The sequence below is a fragment of the Scylla paramamosain genome, chromosome 22 (genome assembly GCF_035594125.1).
Source record: "Scylla paramamosain isolate STU-SP2022 chromosome 22, ASM3559412v1, whole genome shotgun sequence".
Taxonomy (NCBI): Eukaryota; Metazoa; Arthropoda; class Malacostraca; order Decapoda; family Portunidae; genus Scylla; species Scylla paramamosain.
The window spans coordinates 4,475,001-4,482,500 of record NC_087172.1 but is presented as its reverse complement, the minus strand read 5'-3'; the positions used below and the strand labels follow the sequence as shown (position 1 = coordinate 4,482,500).

Here is a 7,500-nt window from a genome sequence, read left to right as displayed (position 1 = left end):
GAAATGGGGGCACCTCGTTTCATCTATTTTCATTCTTTTCAACAAAATTTCCTTCGGATTTTTGCTTCTCTAATACCGTAAGGTATTTATTTCCGACCTGTTTCTTGTATAGTTTATGCTGGAGGGAGTGGAAGGCGGGGAGAGAGCCTTCTGCTTTGTTGATCTTTTCTTTTACTGTCACTTTAGTAGTTCAAGGTCAGGTCACCTCGTGAGGACTGCAAGGTCGTTTGTGGCCTGTGCATCATGTATGTAACCCGCGCCTCCTCTGGCGTGTGCTCCGAGTAAGCCCGGGAGGGCGTGTGCCGCTTCCTGGATTTGTAGTTTTTTTATGAGGCATAATTTTGTTAATACTGCGGTGTTTTTTTTTTTTTTTTTTTTTTTACGGTTTATGCTTCTCCTGTGATGTAGACTTTAAAGCTGGGGTAACCTGGAGTACTTAAAAAAAAAAAGAATATATATATATATATATTATATATATATATATATATATATATATATATATATATATATATATATATATATATATATATAATATATATATATATATATATATATATATATATATATATATATATATATATATAAATGATTTAGGAATATTCTTCCATGATTATGTAAATGTTAGTTTAGAGGATAATGACACTATTAGTCTCTCTCTCTCTCTCTCTCTTCTCTCTCTCTCTCTCTCTCTCTCTCTCCTCTCTCTCTCTCTCTCTCTCTCTCTCTCTCTCTCTCTCTCTCTCTCTCTCTCTCTCTCTCTCTCTCTCTCTCTCTATATATATATCTATCTATCTTTCTCTTTCCAGAAAGCTTTACCCGGCGCGGCTGGAGGGTTCAGGGTGGGACGGGTATCACGAGACTTTGTCGATATACACGAGCTGCTTCGATAATTAGCCGCTGAAACTTGGTCGCCGGAGGGGTGGGCGGGGAGACAAAGGGACGTGCGGCGCGTCATTCAGGTTGAGGAGAGAGGCGGTGCGTACTCTCCACATGTTTAGGAACCTCTGCTTTAACCCTTTTGATGCTGTGGTTACCTTCCGTTAATATTCAGAGCAATGTAAAATTTCTATCCATGAACACACGGAGAAGAGATAACAGGAGGTTGGCTTTGAATGTTCTATGCTACAGAAGTATTACGGTGGTTGTGTCTGGAAAGTCGAAGGTGATTATGAAAAAAAAGTAACATTGAAAAAAAAATAAAATATTGATCTGCCTCTTCATTAGTTATTTACAAAGCACTCTACTGTACACTAATACACATATTTAACAGACTATGTGAGCCCTTTGATGGAAGTGACTGAGGTAAATGTACTTGATAGAGGAACCTTCCATTTTAGCTATCACATCTCTTACTTTAAGCTTTACAGTGCACCTTATAACAAACAGCCTCGTGAGGGCAAACTGGTGCACTGTGTTTTGCGCTTCCCTTGCGTCCCTTGTGATGAGAAGCGGATGGGGAAGTTAGTATGTGGCGGGAGAGGAAAGACAAGAGTACCAGGTTTACACTCGCATTCTGAAACACTTTGCTGTCTCACTGCGACTATTTTCAAAGGCTACATGAATGATTAACCAGGCTCTCAAGGTTGTTTTCCTATTAATAATGCGGGAATCTTGTTAATCTGTCACTAGACTATAAAAACACTTGAAAAACGGTATACCTTCAACTAGAGGTTTTTGAATGCATTGGAAGTGTGGGCAGAACTGTTTCAAAATACGTACATTACTGTTACCAAAGCAAGGCATTCCTGGATGGCCAACAAACCACGCCGCCATGGGAGCCCTAATAATTCTTGGATGTGGAGGCAGCAAGCGTCCTCCTGGCGGCTGCATGTTGCATCGCGGCGAGTCCCCAGAGTGTGTGGCGGAGACAATGTGTGGCGCAGTTATTAGGTTTCGTATTGTCGTGTTCATTGGGTGCCTCGCTTCAATAGTTCATAGAGTACGCCATTCAGACTTCCGCGGACGAGCCAGGGAGGGAGGGAAGGAGAAACTGGGGACAAGCGAGGTAAGCGAGAGTACGGCCGACGGGGAGAAGGAAGAACGAAGAAAGGAGGGAACGCAAGGAAGGAAGATACTGGCATTTTTCTTAGTCTGGATATTTTTCATGCCGGAATATTTTGAGTGAAATTAATGTTGTTTTGGATTTCTGTATGGGAATGTTTTTATTTATTTATTCATTTTTTTAATATTTCCTTCCAGATTTAGTGTTTAGAAACGTGATTAATTTCATACAGGAACTACTGTGTAAAGGGCTGATGGCTTTTTGCAGCTTCCCTTATTTTCTCATGTTCTTATATGTGTGGTTCAATGGTGAAGCTTCTAGATAAACTCGTGGTGCTGTTCCTTGTATGTACTTGACAGTTTAAACCATTCACTGTCATCTGCTACATTTGCCTTTAATTACTAACTACTCTGCGACATTTCTTCTTCTACAGCCACCTCCAAACATTACACAGGTTAGAAATTGCAACTTCTATTCTTTTCCATCCCTTTCTTTCCTCTAAATGTTTACAAAGACTTCTTACCTTTCTTTTAGTGGTGTGAATTGTTGCATATCGCAGTGTAAGTGTTAAAGAGCACATAGAGAGTCTTACTTCTTAGTCTTTACTAGTTGACTTTACTCTGGTACACTTTACGCCTCGTCCTTGTAAGTGTATTTGTCTAGTTTGGTTTATGTGCAGTATTTTCTCTCAGACATTTGATACTTCACTGTGTTCATCTTCCAGGAATCCATTTTTGTACCTTAGTCGTCTTCATCTTCACAAAGGTTCAGTATGGTACCTAAAAAAAAAAAAGAAAAAAAGTAAGTGGAAGAAAAGAAAGAAGGCATCGGAAAAAAAACGAAGAAAAAAAGAAGATAGTGGAAAATACAGGAGAAAAGAAAGGAGGTACTGAAAAAAAAACGGAAGAAAAGAAAGTAGGCACTGGAAAAAAAACAGGAGAAAAGAAAATAGGTAATGGAGAAAACAGGAGAAAAGAAAGAATATACTGAAAAAAAATGGGAGAAAAGAAAGAAAATACTGGAAAAAATGGGAGAAAAAAGGAATTACTGGAAAAAAACGGGAGAAAGAGAGAAGATACTGGAAAAAACGGGAGAAAAGAAAGAATATAATGAAAAAAAGGGATAAAAGAAGAAAGATACTGGAAAAAACGGAGAAAAAAAGGAGGTACTGGAAACAAAAACAAGAAAAGATACTGGAAAAAAAACGGGAGAAAAGAAAGTAGGTACTGGAGAAAACGTGTGAAAAGAAAGAAGGCTCCGGAAAAGACTGAAGAAAATGAAGACAATGAAAAAAAAACCGGAAGAAGAGGAAGAAGGCACTGGGAAAAAAAGAAAAGAAAAGAGAGAAGGCATTTGAAAAAAAAAATATAAAGAAACGTACATGGGAGATAGGAAACAAAATGTGATAAAAAGAAAGTTTACGGAAAGTAACACGCCAAAAAAAAAAAGATTTAGAAAAAAAAAGAAAACACCAACACTTGATGAGAGTTTAGTGCTCTTGAAAAATGAACAATGGAAAGCTACAAAAAAAAAAAATAAATAAAAAATAAAAAAATAAATAAATAATAGGACAAAAGAAACCTTACGAAAAAAAATAAAAAAATGAAATGTTACAGAATATTGGAAAAAAAACGATACGCATATGAAACAAAAAAAAACAAGAAAAATGCAGGATATCCAATAAAACACTACACGAAATAAAAAAAAAAAGAACCACACAGAAAGGGACAGAAAAGTAAGAGAGATAAAAAAAGGAAGAATTTCATGGAAAAAATGTAACTGACCATACCGCCTACACCTATGCTGAGGGCGGCACGCTGATCCCCTCACCTGTCTGACCTTGAGGCTAGACACACCTGTAGGCACACCTGACACTCCACAAGAGCAGCGTGGCAGGGAAGTTTATCTTATTCACTTAAATTCTTAAACTAATTTTGTGTCTTTTTCTTTTCCCGGTGATTTCTGCTTTCATTTATTTCTTGTTTGTTTGTCGGCCTGTGTGTGTGTGTGTGTGTGTGTGTGTGTGTGTGTGTGTGTGTGTGTGTGTGTGTGTGTGTCTTTCTTTCTTTCTCTCTCTTTTGTTTCTTTTCATGTGTCTGTCTGTCTGTCTGTCTGTCTGTCTGAATGGATGTATGCACCCTATGTATATTTTGATTTAGAATATACATTTTTCTTTTCAACTTCTCCCCCATAACTCTACGGAATATGTTTGTAAAATTTCACTACGTATACAAAGAATGTGGAATAGTTTTTCATATTACAATAAGACGCTGCCAGAAAGAAGCATTCGTTTTGTAGCTAAGTTTTCTTCAGTCCTTTATCTCTCTTTTTCTTTTCGGTTTTATTATTCTTACCTATAAATTCGTTTATTATTTGTTGTTTTTGTTTTTATTTTTGTTTTTGTGACAGGCCGACCGAAGATGAAGAGAAGAAAATAGGAAAAAAAGGAGGAGGAGGAGGAGGAGGAGGAGGAGGAGGAGGAGGAGGAGGAGGAGGAGGAGGAGGAAGGAGAAGAAGAAGAAGAAGAAGAAGAAGAAAAGAAGAAGAGAACGAGAAGAACACAAACAAGAACAAGCACAAGAGGAGCAGGAGGAGGAAGAGGCTGAGAAATAAAACTAATAGGAGGAGGAGAAGAAGGAAGAGGAGGAAGCATTAAAAGGAAGAGGAGGTGAAGGAAGAGGAGGAAGCATCAAGCCAGCACCTGTGTGAGCTTTAACTGAAGGAGGGAGAAGGAGAGAAGTTGTGATTCCTGCCGCGCCGTATCTCAAAGTAATGCCTGAAGTTGCAGGGACGACAGGGGGCGGAGGGCTAGGGTAAGTGCTGGGCAGGCGAGGGAATGCCGTGGTATGATGGGAAGGGAGGCGAGGAGAGATGGTTGAAGGCAGGGATAAGGAAGAGATGGGGAACGAGGTACATGAAACAGTATTTGACTAGGTAAGGGTCAATGAATAAGAGAGAGAGAGAGAGAGAGAGAGAGAGAGAGAGAGAGAGAGAGAGAGAGAGAGAGAGAGAGAGAGAGATTTTTTCGCAAGAGGATCACTGGCCAAGGGCAATAAAATTATGAGGGGAAAGAAAAGGCCAACTTATTCCTACGTACTACTACTGTGAATGTTTTTAATAATACACAATATTCATAAAAAAAAATGTCTCTTGTGTGATAGATGCTTTATTGTTAAGTACAAGAAGCTATTTTATTCATAACTGCTAAATATAAATCCTTCCCCGCAGCAGTCAGTAAATAAAATAAAGTCGTGCTCATCCTCTCTCTTTCTTAAGCTTTCAATACACATTCCAACTCTCTCTCTCTCTCTCTGCCTCGAAGACTATAAGGAAGAAGAAAGGAGGAGAGAAGAACGGTTGATTGTTTGAGACGAGCCTTAGGAATGAGCACGGAGGAAGGAGAAGGAATGGAGGGAGACCGGGAGGCAGGAGGGAGGAAGAAAGGAAAAAAGAATAGGGAGAGAAGAAAATATTAAAAGTTTTTTGTGACTATCTCAGCTACTTTTTAACAGTTCAGTGGTGTTTCCATGATTACAGTGATAGTTCTGGAAGGATTTTGCTGCATCTTAGTGAGAAAAACACCCATAACAGCCCTATTAGTCACCCCTGTATCCACTGAAAACATTCTTTATAAGACAACAAAGCTTAAGAATGAGATCCATTGTGTGTGAGAGAGGAGAGTAATATGATAGAAGAGTGACATCTATTGTGCGTACATGTTGCTGGCAATAACAGAGAGAGAGAGAGAGAGAGAGAGAGAGAGAGAGAGAGAGAGAGAGAGAGAGAGAGAGAGAGAGAGAGAGAGAGAGAGTGAGAGTGTGTGTGCGTGTGTGTGTGTGTGTGTGTGTGTGTAAATAGTATACCATCATTACATACATTAAAGAAAGGTGATTAGATGAAAAGAGAAAAGAGGAGAGACCGAGGGAGCTTCAGGCAACACGACAACCCTCACCAGGAAGGACAAAGAGCGATCCACGGAAAGAACGCAGAGGCAAGGAGCGAGAGTAAGGCAAGCGTTAAGACAGAATTGGAAAACGGTGCAGGAAAAATGTTGGGGTCACTCAGACGTTTACTTTGTTGCGTTATCCTCATTTCATTGGTCTGATTCTTGTGACCTTCTTTGCTCTGTCTCGCGTGATTGTATGTTTGTTTGGTTTGTGATCTGTTGTTGTCCTTATGTGTGTTTCTGTGATGCTAAGGTTTTTCGTGACAGTTTTTTGTATTTATGGTGTTTTTTGTAGGTGTTCTTTTGTGTACTTATCTGTCTTTTCCGGTTTGTGCTTCTGTTAATGTTGTTGGTACATGCACGTTTTAAAAATATTTCTTGTTTATTAACGTCTTTCCTCTCAGTGTGTTTGTGTTCAAGTTATTTTGCATTTCTTTTGTTTATATATTTTTGCCTGTCTGTTCATGTGTGTTAGCTTTGGTGGTGGGCATCTATCTTATGAATTTTTATGTTTTTTTTATATTTTTTTTTATGTTTTTTTATGCTTTTTTTCTAATTATGTTAACGAATTTTCTTATTCTCTCTCTCGTTATATTCATCAAAATTTTTACTTGCTCCTTATTTTCATCTTCATAAGCTCCTTACTTTTTTTTTTTTTTTCATTTGTGTTACTTTAGTTGTATCATTTATGCAGTGGAAGCATTTACTATTATATGACTTTACTTAATACACCGTGTACCTTGTTTTTCATAGTCTTATTCTGGTAACCTTGATAATGGCAAGCTTCTTGAGAGCACTAAGACAATTTTTCACGTGTCAAGTTGAAAAGTAAACAAAGAACATCATATGGCAACACACCCTCTTCTTGCTATGACGTCATGGCTCCTTTCATGGGGATTAATTGCCCTCTTTTATGTCAGGTGCGTGTTGTTGTTGTTGTTGTTGTTGTTGTTGTTGTTGTAGTAATTGCTGTTACTATAACTACTGCTACTACTACTACTACTACTACTACTACTACTACTGCTACTACTACTACTACTACTACTACTACTACTACTACTACTACTACTACTACTACTACTACTACTACTGCTACTATAAGGGTTGTGGTTACGTAAGACGTTGTGTGTGTGTGTGTGTGTGTGTGTGTGTGTGTGTGTGTGTGTGTGTGTGTGTGTGTGTGTAGGAAGTCAGGGAGGCAAGGAGGACAGGAAGGAAGAAGGGAGGGATGGAGGGAAGGAGGGAGGGGAGGGAGGGAAGGTCATGCAACGTAACGATCGCCTCTGTCACGCTACACCTGACCCTCCCTCACCTGTCTGACCCCTCACCTGCCTCCCCTCACCTGTCTCCCCTCACCTACCCATCTTCCACCCCTTCCAAGATTCCTTCCCTCCTCCATCACTTTTCTTGAACCTTCTCTCTCCCTCACTTCCTCCCCCTACCTCTCCCATCACCCCTTCCCTTCCTCCTCCCCTTTCCCAGTAACCCTTCCCTCACCTCCTTCCCTCTTCTTTTATCTAGTTGGCTCCTCCTCCTCCCCCTCCCCCTTTCT

General features: G+C 39.4%; 1 long non-coding RNA gene across 1 annotated transcript in view; it reads left to right on the top strand.

Moving 5' to 3' along the window:
• LOC135111460 (uncharacterized) overlaps window positions 1-4,497 on the top strand; it is a 111,429-nt gene extending 106,932 nt beyond the window's left edge. Inside the window, exon 3 of the long non-coding RNA XR_010273750.1 lies at window positions 4,412-4,497. This is a non-coding gene — a long non-coding RNA (uncharacterized LOC135111460). The remainder of the gene's footprint in view (window positions 1-4,411) is intronic.
• The last annotated feature ends 3,003 nt before the right edge of the window (window positions 4,498-7,500 follow it).